Source organism: Trachymyrmex septentrionalis, unplaced genomic scaffold (genome assembly GCF_001594115.1).
Source record: "Trachymyrmex septentrionalis isolate Tsep2-gDNA-1 unplaced genomic scaffold, Tsep1.0 scaffold136, whole genome shotgun sequence".
Taxonomy (NCBI): Eukaryota; Metazoa; Arthropoda; class Insecta; order Hymenoptera; family Formicidae; genus Trachymyrmex; species Trachymyrmex septentrionalis.
Genome location: NW_017304503.1, coordinates 325,757 through 342,569, shown reverse-complemented (window position 1 = coordinate 342,569; position 16,813 = coordinate 325,757). Strand labels below are relative to the sequence as shown.

The 16,813-nt window shown below is 30.0% G+C and overlaps 1 protein-coding gene and 1 pseudogene across 2 annotated transcripts in view; both read left to right on the top strand.

Moving 5' to 3' along the window:
• LOC108757279 (neurocalcin homolog) overlaps nt 1-16,813 on the top strand; it is a 194,457-nt gene that overhangs the window by 38,135 nt on the left and 139,509 nt on the right. The gene's annotated exons all lie outside the window — the stretch shown is intronic.
• LOC108757267 overlaps nt 1-16,813 on the top strand; it is a 100,743-nt pseudogene that overhangs the window by 37,521 nt on the left and 46,409 nt on the right.

Sequence of the window (16,813 nt, the reverse complement as noted above, 5' to 3'; positions counted from 1 at the left end):
ACACACACACACACACACACACAAATATAAATTCAAACAGAAGATTTATCTTATATTTCTACATTAGATTCCTTTCCTGAAGATTTGCAGCGTGCAAGTGTTCAGTCCTTAATCCCCCCCTAATCTACAATCTCTATTAGTAATCGGATAATCTCAAGATTTAATAAGTCGAACGATGACATAAGAGAATACTGTAGCACAGTATTGAATAGTAGGTATCTGAATGTTGGAGAATTGTTGGAGATGTACTCCGATCAATAAATTGGCAATAAATCTGGCAATAAATTTTTAGCGATTTTGCTAAGGCGATTAATATTTACGCGCTTATCCTTTGAACAATCTATCTGGAATAATTAAATTAACAGTAATAATTTTTAAAGATAGATATCTCAATAAATCCATATTAAATGTTTCTGATTCTCGTGATTTTGGTAAAAGTACCGATTAGAGGACCCTAGCGCCAATGATCTTGACTTTGACATATGTTGCCAAAGTTATGACCCTGAGCGACCTCAAGTGACCAAAAATGAATCAGAAAGAATTTCGTGTAGTGTGATCAAAAAATTGATATACGTAAGTCCTTTCGCATTCACTTATTCTCCAAATTTGGACTTCGCAACATAAATCAACCGATTTTGCAATCACATTACACGAAAGTCTTTGATTCATTTTTCGCAAATCATGATACTTAATCGATTCAAATGAACGTCAAACACACAGTAGATCTATCGCTGAAATTTGGTGTGTGATCCTCCAAAAGTTGCCGAATACTAAAAATAATCTCAACACTGGTGGTGCCATATTTTAGACTTTGCATTTAGAATACATGAGCGGACTTATCAGACCGCTCATGTATTCTAATCGTTCCAAATTCACATCAAGGTAGATTCTTTGGGCAAAGCGAATGGCTTATTCTCTTTATCCGATATGTGATTGCACTGAAAATACTGAGAAGACGGAGGGACAGACGATCTTTCGAATGAACGAAAAGCACACGATTGTTTGCGTCTAACTTTTATTTTTTCCACAACGCAGTATGATGTGTTTAAAGGCAGATATCTCAATAAATCCATATTAAGTGTTTTGTTGTGTTTGGAATACACCGACTCACGATCCAAAGACTGGATCCAGTGCAGTCAGTACAACACCAATGGGCTCGTAAAGGTTGCACTACATATAGAGGATTTGGTAGTTACTTTTGTAATGACTGCTGATTTTAATTTTTTTAATTCCATCTACATTCCTCAAATGACCCATCCACTTTATCTAGGAGGTCGGGCAAAGCGGATGGTCTCTCTGTTTTGACTAAAAAGACATTTAAATGTTCAAATTTTTTAAATTAAATTAAATTTTATTTCAAAGTTGATTCGATTAATAGAATTATGAGAATAAAAAAGGTAGTAGTGTTTTTTAACTTTTAGTTTTAGTCTTAATTTTAATTATGTCATTTTTCTTTCCAAACCTTAATACCTTAATCTGCTTTGCTCGGACTTCTCCTACGTAAAACTGTTTATAAATAGAGGTAAAGATAAATATGTGACATCAAATATAAGTAAATACCCATATGACTCTCCATAGTTGTTTAGTACGTTCATATATTTATAATACAAATATATTACAAGTTTATATTTTACCTTCAACTGAAAAGAACTCAAATTCAGGGCATCAATCATGAAAAGTGAAAATTTTTATGTATATATATATACATATACACAACATACAAAAACTTTTCACTTGTTACATTTCCGTTTTAGGGAAAAAGTTACGTTTATCCCAAGTCGAAACGTTTGCAGTTAACTTTATCCGTAAGTATGTTTAAATTGTTTGTAAATTATAGGTGTGTTCGGGAAGCGTGCTATCAACGTTATTCTGTCATTCTAGCGCTTTCCGAACGCTTATATCGTATCATCTTATAAATATATTATTAATACTAAAACAACTGCTTAGGCTGATATGAGGAATTTATACTCATTTGATTTATTCTTAAAATTACAAAATTCTTTTATTTTAAGTATATAACATGTTTTTGCCTGTGTATTAATATTTTTATTTATATATTTTTTATAATATTTATAAGAATATAATATTTTGTAGTTTTTAAAGTTTCGTTCTGTTTTATAGAGATGGATGGTTTACTTTAAATTTTAAATCTTTAAAGGTTAATCTATCGATATGTTACCGTATAGGTCGACGTTGACGTTCGCTAAATGCAAAGCGTGTGTAGTTTCCTGTTGCCCTGGTTAGTTTTATGAAACATTTTGTTGAGGTGGCGACCCATAGCTTATCCATCATATCATTAATCATTTGATCGTACTTTCTTAAATGTAGGGTAATGTAGAATGTGATGTTATAATAGTCTTTCTTATCATAAATAACGATGCACATGAAAAATATATCAATTATCGCTCAGAAATATATTGATTTATTTATGAAGATTATCCAATGCGCTCGTATAATACTTTAAGTAAAGTTTGCTCGAACTGCATGCTTTTTAGTAGATATATGATATAAATCTTTATTATTTTCGTATCTTTAAGATATCCACTATTAAATATAATATATAAATATTTATCATTTGTTTATATAACTTATAATTTGCCATAGTTTTTGCAAGATTCTTTTGAGAATTTGTCAAAATTTGTAAAATTTAGTTAATTCAAACATATCTTATAAAAATGATGATATTAAGGGAAATAATTTAATATACAATATATAATTTGTAATTTAAACTACCTTTTAAAAATATTTTTAAAAAACTTATATTATAATACGTCTGTTTCTCTGCTATTTCTATTTGTTATGTTTTATTGTATCATCATTATTGTTTTATTTATAAATACTTTTCAAAGTAATTTCGCGTATATTAGGAAATGATTTACGTTACGAATCAACTAGTTTATAAAATTAAACATGTTACAATATAACACATTGTTAAGTAAATTTATATATATATAATTTATTTTTATATAAAAATAATTTATAATCTGATGTACTCGTATAACATTTTAGTATTGATATAGGAAAAATTAAACTTTATAGTTTTGACTATATTTCATGTTATCTCTGGTACGAGTAAGTAAAACAAATTTTTTTGTGTCGAATATTTTACATTGCGTTAAATATTTGATTGAATTTATAGACGAGCTTGGACTTAAGTAGGCACATATTTTTTAAATCTATGCCATAAATCTTATGTGGAAAAGTAAGAGAAATAGATTTAACAACGAACAGTTATCTATGTTAAAAAGTTGTTTAATGTTTATCGCGTGATGCCGCAGAAACATTTTATTTCCCGGACTTAGCCGTAGGAAGTCGATCGCTCACGAGCATGAGATATTTCCTTGACGTATCTGCCATAGCCGAGCAATTTATTTTCTTGATGCGCACAATCGGGACATAGCCAGTGTGTTTCCTGCTCTTGACGCGCTCATATCGGCAGGAAAATCGAGTAAAGAGGATGGTGCGGCCTGTAATAAATCCTAGACCCCGCATTGGGACACTTCCAACGGGGATTTATTTCATGGCAATTTACTTGATTCCCGTGCGTATGGCCACGTCGTCCCGGTTATCGCCGTGAAATTAGGGCTCTTCCCCATTTGACGTTTCACTCGATTACGACGCGCCTTCTCCACCTTCTCGTCCTCTTGACACTCTCGCGTGTGCGCCTCCGGGTAAAAATAACGTGGTTTAGCCTTGCTCTGTACAACATGGAACGATCTTTACCCGGACCAGTTACGAGTCGGTGGTTAACTCATATTGCTGCGGAGAGCAAAGTTGAAAAATCGAATTAACTTCTTCTCTGTTTTCTATTTCTTTTTTGAAATGTTTATTTTGGAACACATTGATTGCATGTATTCGTGTTTGAAAGAATTTTTTTGCAACAAAAATTTTAGAGGTATGATTGAAGGAACATAGATAAACCCAATATGTCGTTCAAAATGCACTTTATACATGCAAAGAACGGTTTTGTTAAAATATTCTAAAATTTACTTAAACAGACAGTTCTAGTGAAAATAATTTTGTGATTATTAAAAAAATGATTTAGAACGTTCAAGCTGATTTCTAAATTGTCGAAACTTTCTGCATTATTCATTCTTCTTAAGCGCCTTACATATTATTTTGATAGTCCAACAAAATTATTATTAGACCTGTAGCCTTGAGCTGTATTTTTAGATTTCAGCAAAATCGTTTTTTTTTTTTCATGTATTGTTTCTGAAGCATGATATATTGAAAAAGAGAAAATAAATATTTTTCTTTTTCATCATATCAATTTTTGTATATTGTACATATTGTGACATTCTGTAAGTTATATATATAATTTAATCCCAATTATAATTATGTGTGTGTGATAACATAATTTTGCCAAAACAAAAATAACATAATCAAAAGAAATATTTTTCTTACTAAATTGTATTTTTTGCATAAATTTTTACTTCTATTTTTACTTTATTTACATATATAGTTATACTGTTATAGGTAATAGGATTAAACAATATTTAATTGGAACATGGATCTTAATATAGGATTAACGAGCTCGTATTTTTATTATCCGTGTTGTTACATATGAATAAGTAGAATTTATTCGAAGTTAATATAGAACACATAAGAAGTATGGGAAATGTGGTAGCTTATTTTTTTATGACTACACAGTTTGTTTTAATTATTACAAAGTAACAGTCTCTTAATTAAACTGGTATTAGTTACAATTTAAGAGTAAGAATTAATTTGAACGCGTGACAGAATTCAGTCGACCTATAAAATTTATGCTTGACTCTGAACTAAAATCTGAAAATTAGCGAATTACTTGTTTTCAACGGACTTTGGCATTGAATTCGGGATAAAATGACTGGAAAATTATGACTGACCCGAGTGGGCGTCTTTAAAACGTGTTTTTCAAGCCGAGTTTTCACGGAACATGCGCCTTTCCCAATTCGAGCGAGCCGAACTACATTAATTTCTCACACAAGCTCCATCCAGTTATTCGTGAATATTCGCGTGGAACTTTTACAGATTAATAATAACAAAAATGTAAGTGTTCGTATCGATAGAGATGGAGGTGTTTGGATCTTCGAGACCCGAGAACGTTGAGAATCTCCTCACTTGACATCATGCTGAGATTCTCCATGATTAACATATAAATGAAAGAATTTAAATCTAATAAAGCCTCCACGATCTGGTAATTACATCTTTGTAAAATCGGAACATGCGACAAATATAATATTTAAATTACTAATAAATCCTGCGTTGGAATACAGATTTAATTATTACTAACGTTTAAGATAATTGTTAAGACAGCTTGAAGATCATCCTAGATTTAAATGCTAACATTAGAATATCCATTTTAACGATATCTCGTACAAAAATAGAATAATCTGTTATATGTACAATACATACAATAGATAAAATTTATAGATTATTTACAGATGGCATTGTGTGAGATAGATGTATAATAAAAATTCTCCTGAATGCATAAATGGATTCGGATATGCAAATAAAAATAAATAAATAAACAATTGAAAGATAAATTCTTCTGACCTTTTATGTGCTAACAACGTTTATTATGTTGCAAATTTATTTCCGGAATTGCGAATATGTCAAGCTGTTACCAACATAACGCTCATATGCTAATATTAAATTTACATTCTTGCTTTTTCATATTTTAACACGATAGAATCTTGAAGCTAGATAAGATCATTCGAATACGGAAATATTAGACAATTATTAAATTGTGAAAAATAATCTTTTTTAGAATTTACATATTATTAGATATCAAGACAAATAAACCGTGTGAATCCGAAAATGTAAGACAAAATTATCAAATTATGGAAAGTAATCATTTTTATGAGAAAGTAATTAATTAAGTAGTTGAAGACTATAAATGTCGACTATATTGACCTTTTCTTTACTTATTTGACTTATTTATATAGTAGTTTATATAGATTAATTTATTATTGAAGTTATTTTTGCGAGAAATTATTTTAACAGAAGCTAACGGAACTTCTTGTCATTTCTCTCGACCCAGTTGCGAATCCACATAGACCGAAGTCAAAGCTGTAATACCTATAACCTAGATTTAAGCCAGATCTAATCCGGAACTATGGAGATCCATGCTAACTTGTCCTCAAGGTGTTACGACAGGGACACTGCATTGTCATTTAACTACTTGTCTTCTACACGTGGCAATTGTGCCGCATTTATGCGCGGTTAACATAAACGCTTGAAGACAGTTAATGCAAATACCTCTTCGCATACTCTGCATAAAATTTTTGACGTTATGAAAAGTAACAAATAAAAGACAATAGAATAAAATCAAATAAAGTTGGATATTTTTTTGTTTTGTAAAAGATTATGATAGAGGCGAAAAAGAAATAAGTTGCTTGTCAATATTGTTCGCATAACTGTAAAATGTTTATCAAAAGTTTATTCTCGTTTTCTTATTCTTGACAAGAATATAATAGTTATAAACTTTTAATATCATTTATATAACCAATAATAAGTTACTTCGAGCATGATTTTTTTTCAAAATTATTTCCAAAACTTAAAAACTACTGTCAGTTGAGTCAAACTTCAAAAGAACAAATATTCCTCGCTTGAGGAAAATGTAATCGTAATAATTTGATCGTTTAACTTTTCCGTGAATAATTTCATTGGAATTATTAGTTTGATAAAGCGATGTAACTTGGATTTTTTATTAATTCAAATATTATACTTTAGTCCAAAACGATGGAAAAATTTTACGCAAAATAGCATTAAAATGAAAGTTTTATACTAAATTTATTTTATATTTTTTTATCATATTTTAAAATTTCACAGGGCTTGTAGTTTTGCAATAAAAAGCATTCAAATGCGCGCTTTTGAAATAATTCTAGAAATAAATTCACGTTATGAAAACTGCGTCACATGCGTCATTTCATGTATGCACCGTGCGTTCAATAGTTCTTACTTTGAAGGTATGAGATCAGTCCGATTAAAAGCGTGACCAAACTTTAGATAATACTGGTTCAACTAGAATTCTCGTAGTTCCCCTTTCTTCCTTACAGGATGAGATATTGACGAGAAATTCAGCAATAATATTGGGCTAGTCGAGATTCAGATTCGAGCAAATTAATTCTATGTGCAAAATAACACTTTTGAATCACCATTTAACATGACAGAACTTGGGAGTGACTAGCCGAATCCCGAAATAAATTACTTTACGTTTATACTAATTAACCAATTATCATCGAACGAAAGACAGTTTGTCACTGGCCGTGTCCGGCTTCGCTACAACATCGAAATCGAATTTCAAGCTTAATTAACGAAGCTAATTTAAACTTGACCACCATTTGCGCAGTTACGTTTCGTAGCTCATCCGCCATCTTCATAGTTTACCACATAATCTTCTCTCCTATCATGCAATTAATTTCTGAGAGAAAATTTTATTTATCAAAATTTTAATTAATTTATTCTTATATTTCCTAAATTTTGAAGTTCTGTATTTTGAAATAAATTATAAGTAAAATGAAAAAGATATGTTTGTATCTGTTATTTGTGTAGCGTTGAACTAAAGTTTTATGATCAATGGTATAGAATCGAAGCTTTTATTCGAATAATCATTCAATCATTCTTATGTGAAATTCCAATTTTTATGATTTTAAAAACCATTTAATATTTAAAATATTTCTTAAATTAAATTATAATTATCTTTTACATTATGAATAATGCCGATAATATTCTTTAAATATCTTAAATAATTATTATTCAAGTAATTTTTATAAAAAGTAAAATAGATTTTAGAAATGCAAAATTTGCTCTTGCTTTAAGGAATATTTGCTCCTTGAATCAACAACGATATTTGTAACTATGTCATCGTCAGATTAAAATTATCAGTTTTGATCCTGAATTTCCACTACTACTAAATCTTGCTCTGTTCGTCTAAAACAAAGGTGGAAGTGCCGATAAAACCGCGGCAAATGATCTCGCTTGAAGTTTAATTATTCGCGTAAAACTCGCCAGGAACGCTCGTTTCTGTTTTACGATCTTGAGCGACGGAAAAATGGCGAAGGAAGAATGAAATCGCGGACGTGCAAGGAGAACCGAAACGGTTTTCTCTCTTCTCGTTTTAAAAAACATATTGCGAGATATATTTCGAAGTAAGTACTTTCGTTGGACTTTTGATATAAACTATCGACATCTTATGAACGAATTGGATGGAGAAGAATGAAAGAAAGTACCATATATCCGTTTATTGGTCTTTTGCTGAATTGCTATTTGCTTAAAATTGATCAAAATTACGCGAGTCGTTTCAGGAAATGGAACATGACAAATTGCGACAGAGAAAATATAGAAGATTGTCAAGCTGACAAGCTCGGAGATCGACTTGTAACTTGAATATGATTTTAAAGTCTTATGAATCGAATTTTCTGAAATGCTAATACATAAATTTTTGAATACATAGAGTATAGCTAATGCATAGAATTTTGACTGCTATCTATCATTAGGTACTATTATTTATATCACTTTTTATGAATATTAATTAATATGAATTAATAAAGAAAAATATGAAAAAGAACTAAAATGAATGGTATTTTCTCTTCTTTCTTTTTTACTTTTTCAATTAATTGGTCTTTCTACATTCTCGAAAGATATATTTATGCACGAAAAGAATGGTTTTGCTGAAGTAACTAAAAATTTAGCTAGATACAGATCTGAAAATAATTTGTTGAACTATTAAAGTAATTATGTAAGACGTTCAAACTAGTTGTTAAATATGTCAAAACTTTTTGCGGCATTGCATTATTTTATACTAAAACAATGGCTATATTTGACAATATACAGTGTCAATTTGACATTGCATCGTCAAATTTAACTATCGTTTTGATAAAAAAATAACGATATATTTAATAGGAGCAGTGGCGACTCACGTTAGATAAAATGATAATTTGACACTATAGATTTAACAGTGTACTTATTATACTTGAGATTTTTATAATGTAATTAAATTCAACAATATTATTTTCAGATCTGAATTAATCAAAATTTTTAGATATTTCAGCAAAATTGTTTGTTCCATATCGATTAGCCGATCGATTATATTTCTCTGATGTTGTAATTGTCGCAAGTGATGCTTTCACTAATTTAACTTACAGATTTTGCCGACAAATGTATGGAATGCGTTATTGGACGAATATTGAGGTATGAACATAATAAACTGTCTCGCGGAGATATCTTGTGAAATAGAGCGTTGAGAGATGAGTAGTAATCTATGACACAAGTCAGCCGGTCGTACTCATACAAAGGTCGCCTTCCCTCGGCTGTGGTCGGCGACGTTCCTCGCGCGTTTCTCCGGAAGTTCCATTTGCCATACCGCGATTTATACGAGGTCATCCTCGAGTCTCAGATGAGGGTACAGTCGGGGAAAACGGGAGACCTGTTGGTCGGTTATCGTTAGATCATGGAATCTACAAATTTCCCGACTGTCGGACCTTCCGCTCTCTGAATAGTTGTACGTTTTGTGAAAATTGTCGCAATTGTTCTGATCTACGCTATTATTCCTCGATATCCCTTTTTGGAAAGATGATAAAATTAATTTATTTATTATAACGCATGTGAACTAACATGTGAAGATTATTTATGTCTCATTTTGTTTTCTCTTTTAATCATAGATAAGATTATCGTATAGTCTGCGTTGATTTCTCAAAACTGAAATTATTTTTTATAACAATAACAGTAGACAAGAAAAATTTAATATTATAGATTATATTAAATATCATCTTTGAATTATATGTTTTTATTTTAACGATTTAATTTTGTTTTCATGATCATTGAATATGCAAGTATGTGTAATATAAATATTATTAATAAATTTATGTAATGAAATTTTTAACTTTTATAATATTTATTATTTATATAATATCGTTAAAAAGAATTTTACAGCATTATGAATTGCATTCAATCAGTTGCAAATCGAGATCGCATTTGTGTACATGACCATACGACCATTAAGAATAAATATTGACTAAATGACGTAATATTGCTTTTGGCCATTAATTCCTCGGTAATGCATCGCTGGTAATAATTATTGGTACTTAGTCCTGTTATTGGCGGACGCTGTGTCAGTGTGTCTGCTCGTAGATGTATAGATAAAGTGTGTATAATATTGATCCCTTCCTCTCTCTCGTCATTAAAGGATTTGCAATAAGTGTTCTAGTATTTAAACTCGAAAATTTTGCAGGACAGCAAATAATTGAAAGTTGCAACAAAACAATTGAAAAAAAAAAAACATGCAGCTAACATTCAAATTAATAATTTTTCTTTACAAAGTTGTTTCATATTTGTATAATTATCAAACATGGTATAAACTCACGAATTGCACGCTGCTATTTTACGCGAGGATAAAATTAACGAGAACGCTGCTGGCGAATACTATGCTGCGATTTGTTTTGCCGACGTATAAATCTGCCGTTCTATCTCTCACGAAATACAAAGGAGTATTAAGGCACATTAACATTTTGCATCCATTTATTCGGAGTAACGATGATCAGTAGTAAAATCGCATTCTGTACTGTACTTGAAATACTTTAGAACATTAGGTATCCGATGCTGAAGTATAGATGAAAATTAACGTTTTCTTTCCATGAGTAAATGATTTTAACTTTTTATATATAAAGTTATCCAATTATGAATATGTTTATTATTAAATTATATTAAAAAGTATTAAAAAATGTCGTTTTATATTTAACTTTTAGATTTTTTCAAAGTATAACACACGAAGGTTTGAACACGGTTCCAGAAATCATTCAATGGATCAATCCAAAAGCAAAAATTTCCATATTTTTGCTTTTGGATTGATCCATTGAATGATACGAAAGCAAAGCACTTGTATTTTGCTACACAATATTTACTATTCTACTACACGTATGTATCACGAAATAATCACTTAGTCTTTTACTTCGTGTAAAATGATTACGCCCTACAGTAATCATTTTATGTAGACTTTATTTATAATTTATGATGGCGTTACTTATTACAGTGACAAATCGATTCAACTCACAATAATTTCATTAATATTAACAGTAAGAAACTGAAATCATAACACAATACTAATATAACATAAAGGCATGTAACAGAATAGTTGCGGGAAAATTACCTCCACTCCTTCTATTTTTTCAGATTTCTGCGGAGTAAATCCCAGCGCGGTGAATTTGCCGGAGTTACCCTATATTTTTTCCAAATATTCCATTTTATAGCTAAATTTTTGAAAAAAGCTTTTTTATTCTTAAGTAATTGTCACTTTAAGCCAATTGTGATGTAAAAATTTCGATTAAAACCTAAGTTACAAGGTTTTAAAACAAAGAGAAGGGCGTATAGGGGTCTCTTTATTTAAGAATATTTAATATGACTTTATGTGTAGCGTGAGAAAGTTAAGATCTGTTGTTAGATTGTTAAATTGAACAAATACAAGTGTTGTTTGTCTAATAAAACTTAATTCTCTTGAGGACTATAGAAATATTCGAGCATAAATTATATCTGTGTTTCCGTCATGTGTGCTCTTTTACATGGAGGAAAGTATAATGAGTTTGCTGCACTGATAATGTGAAACTGTGGAGATTACCGTGAAGCTGCGAACCATACGATGAAATGGATCTCCGCGGTTTTTAAATAACTAGGAAACACGAATGCCTGTGGAAAGAAAGCAGATATAATATGGATGAGAGATTTTAAGTGGATTTATTCCTTTATTGCTCGTGGATTTTGCTCATTCATCGTGCATACGTCACTATAGTTGCTCCTGCAGCGTACGTATAAAAGCGAAGAGTTGTTCGTATTACATTTTAGAGTGACCTTTTGCCATACGCATTAATCGGTAATCTGATTTTAAAATATCATAGTGCTACGTACAATATTAATCTGAGACATTTCACGAGAAATTTGAAGATAGAAAGACATTATTCATTCATATTGTGATACCTAAAACAAAATTTGTCATTCTTATCGAATTCTAAATACAGCTTCAGAGTAAAACAAAATAAATTCTAGTCGAAGAGAAAAAAATCCTAAAGTGAGACGAATATTTTTTAAAATATTTAAAGATAATTCCTAAAATATAATTCCTGGTTATATATACATACTTTATTATTAGAAATTTAAAGACAAATAACATCTCAATTATGTACTATAAAGTTGTAATAAGAACAATAAATAAATGAATTAAGAAAATATAGTAATATTAACAATTTTATAAATATTGTAGTTAATAAGTATTACTATATTTTTTTAGTTTATATAACTTATTTATTACACCTTTCTTATTACAACTTTATAATGTATGTAATTGAGAGGCGCATCTTTAAATTTCTAGGTATACGAATTTTTTCTCTGAATGTGTTGAGGGATTAGTATTTTTATAAACTACTTTGTGAGACAGTTTATTTTGTTTTAATGATAAAAATTATTTTTACCATTGTTAAATGATATGCGTATACATAAACCTTACCACACGCATGTTATCATACGTGTAATAATTGTGATAGTGTTTCGATTTTACAATCGAGGACACACGATAAATAGATAAATAATGAGTAACCGATTTGCTGATAACCGCAAAACGCGCATAAATGTGGGATAATATGCTGGAAACAATGTAGTGGACGCTTTTGGGAATATCGAAAACGATTTTGCATTTTCAAGAATACAATGCGATGCTGTACTATACGGCAAAATTTAGGATATAGCCGTGTGGTAATCTTTGATTTATCTATTTAATTATTCGCACGACAGAGAGTACATTTTGCGTTGAATTTCAGGAGGTCCCTCGTCGCTCATTAATATTATACGGGATATACCGGAAAATCCATACATGATATAATAGTTTTCTGTCGAATTTGATGAGGACTTGCTTTGAGTGAAAATGTGATGGCACATTACTATATTCAACTTTTACATTAAATCTTGAATTAAAATTTTACTAATATAACATAGATATTGATACATCATTCTTTCGGCTTTCAAAATTAATGTGAGTTAGTTAGACAGGTTCTTAAAGGTTATAATTGTAGTATCACTAGTGGCCATCTTTTTGCGAGCACGCAATTAAATTTGCTTTAGTCAGGTAATATATACTATATATACAGAAGCTTCGATGTGGTCACTTGGGTCACTCGCTGATGAAATTTTCATTTAAATCATGTTACCGTAAAAGGCAGACAGTAGCGAGTAGATTTGATGACTAAATCTAATCTTATTTTACTATCACAAGCTGCGTCTTTGGCTAGGTATACACACTTGTAATATCGAAAAAATTATGAAATATTAAAAATTTATTATTTTTAGAAACGAGAAAAAAATTAAAAAAAAAAAGATATTTTAAATTTTTTGGACTGTCCAAATTGAATAATTTGATAATATCGCTACTTTACTAAATTTTTTCACTAAAAATTTTTTTATTTCGACATTATGTTATCAAATTTTCACTTTTTTTTTTACCGTTATATAATTATAATTCATAAAATCTATCTATGCATCCTAGAAAAAAAAAAACAAACAGAAGAAGAGAAAGACAGCAAAAAAGTGATCACATTTTCTTTTTCTGTCGCGAAATTGCAAGGCAGAGATTTGTTTCTCGCCAAAGAATCAATATTGCAACGTTTTCTTCATGAAACACTTACTTGTTTGTTTCAGGAGAGTGACGTGGTGTCGGCCACTCTGCTGCGAGATGTCAAGAAAGGTAAGACTTGAATTGAATTTTTCGAAACGTTGGTCGCGCGCGTCGTTGCCGCGGCGACGTTGAATGAAATTTTCAGTAACCTATTTCTGCAATAGTCGCCGTGTGGGCGTGTTACAACTTTTGCAACGCGTTTCGCGCGGCCGACGGTTTCTGGCCTCATGTCGGGTAGCATTGTACTTTGACGAGCGTTTTAAAATGCCGTTCCGTCACCACTCATAGCGACGTGTTCTATAAAAATAAAATGCTTTCATATTTTGTTCGCAATCAATGTAATGATGTGAACGTGCTGCGCGTAGCAATGGAAGCGCGACATTTTGGAAATGTTTAGCTAATTGACGATGAATTGGTCAATATATCATTCTTTAAATAATAATAAAATTGAATAAATGAAATTTATTGAACAGACACGTTAATTGGATTCATCGTTACTTTTATATACTATTATATCAAAGGAACAATGGTAGCTCAATCCCTTGAGTTAAATAATATTTTGTTATTTTTAACTTTCATATGTGTAAAAATGTAAATTAATTTATTTCTGTGGTTCAATCTAAATAGCATCCACATTAATGTATGTAGTCAGTAAATAATAAACTAAATTTGAGTGAAATTTAATACATTTTTTTGTTGAATTGTTTAATTCCATTGTTTGAGTTAAATTAACGATATATTGAAGAAGAGCAGTGCCGATCTATATAAAAATGATTAAAAATTAACTTAAATAAGATATAATTTGACGTGAATAGAGAAGCAAACTGCCGGCACTACATTTCTGATGAATTAGTATTTATTGTTTCCATGTAATTATATATATCCGTACTGGATAAAACAATTTGAATAATAATTCGTGTCTGTAATATTACAGAAATGTTTATAATGCTTTTAATAAACAATATTATCTTAAAGCATTTGTTGCCATCAGTGTAAATTTTTTTATTTGCAATAGAACATTACGTCTTGCAGAATGAATAATATGCTGAATATTGATAAATTGATTAATATATTTATTAATATTTCCTACGATTTTAATAGCAAAAAGTTTTTTGTGGATTTATCTTTATGTTACGCTAAACAATATATTAATAACGTAAGATTATTCTTATTTATGCACAGACTTTGTTATGTTTAACAAATGTATTAAATCTTTTTGATTCACTTTTTGCGGTTTGTCGCAGTAATTACTAATAAGTCAAATTATGAGTTAAGATTAATAAATAAGTCAATAATTATAATTTAGAAAATTTTTTTAAATAAAATTGTTTGATTCTTAACTAAATAAATGTGAATATTCTTTTTATCTTGCAATTTTTGACATGGATAATAAATGATGTTAGTAATAAATCTTGTGTTAACGAATTTAGAAGAAACTTTAATGCACTTTTTTATTTCTTACTTTTCTAACTAATATAAAAAGTGGGCGCTGATAAGATAGTGAAAAATTATAAAAAAGAAGCCATAAAATGTCTCCCGACGCGCACACTAGTCCCAAAACTTTCTAAAAACTTTGTACAATGCCTGCAGTGAGGCTGTGTTTGACCTCTTTTAAAGCAATAAGGACTTAATATTTCATAATCTCTTTAATTAATGCGTCTAGCGTGATTGGATGTAAACTATGCAAAGACATTTACAAAAAGAATATTTTTTTAATTTTTATGTTTTACATAACATAATATTTCAATATTTTATAGTTTTTTTATTGTAGAGGAGGTTATAAATTGCTTTAAACTTAAACTTGCAAAAATATATCAGATTTAGGAGATTAGCAAATTAGATATATAGATTTAGCGATCTGTTAAAATTTATAAATATACGTATATTAAGCACATATCACGTTGCGTAACAATTTCAGTTTAATTTCTTCTTGAGTCTAAATAGATCTAAACTATATACCCTCAGATATGAATACTTAACTCTCTCTAAATTCTACTTGATATTGTGTTGGTTGCTAAACATTTGCCGATGCTTAGATAAGGCTAGATCAGGCTGATCTAAATGCCGTTGGTAATCTCATGCATCCCTTAATTCGCGTACGCATTGCGTTTCAATCAAAATAGGCGTTCGAGCATAAGCACTACAAGTTTTCGATTAATCATAGCCTCCTACTCTAATATCGAAAATAGTCGCCTTGGTAGCACGTCATAACTTATCCACGTTCGAACATTGTCGTGGATGACGCGGGATATCGATTTCTCTCGGTTCTCTCGAATAAGCGTCTATTGTTTACAACAGAATAACCGTCTCAATTATTTTCGGCTTTGTCTTGAGATTATCCTGTATTATGTTCCTAAGCGCGAGATTATCATAAACGATTCCCGATTCAGTTGAGCACAAGATGCTTCTGTGAGGTCCAGTGATCGATATATTAATGAGGAAACGCTTACATTAGATTTAACGTTATATAATATTCAACATTGAGATAATGCATAAATGTTAAGCTTTCTTATATTGTTTAAACTTTATTTGCTTCTTTGATCGCTCTTAAATTAGAGAGTTAAATTAGATTGTTCTATAAAGGTCGGAATTTTATATATTCAATGTTGATTTCTTTCTTTAAATAGAGATAAAACATTCTATTGAATCAATGATTTAAAGCTATATAGTAGCACACGATACATTACAAACGACAGTTACAATATAAAACCATCTCTTTTATCTCGGGTTTTTTCTGTGTCTGGTAATTTTATTTTATCACTATTCTGCTGCAATTTATCGGTCGCTAATAATATTAGAATTCAAATTCCTTGAATTTATCTATGTTATAGAAAATTTCTTGTGCAGTAATGTAAAATTAAAAATGTGTACATTTATTATTGTATAAATATGTACAGATATATCCTTTCGGACGCACCCCCTCCCAGCTTCCTACCTTCACCCCTTGCCGTTTGGCGCGTTTTTCAAAAAAGTAAGTTTCTCTGCCGCACCCTGTATATAAAACGGTAACTAATACAAATTATTTGATGTAAGTTTAAATAAAATAAAAAATGAAATTTAATGTACGTATTTAAAATTTTAATTTCTTTGAATATCAGTACTTCTAGAGTTTTTTTTATCTTTCCTTAAAAATTCTATTAAAAATATTTAAAATTAAAAAATTTAAGAAGGATCTTA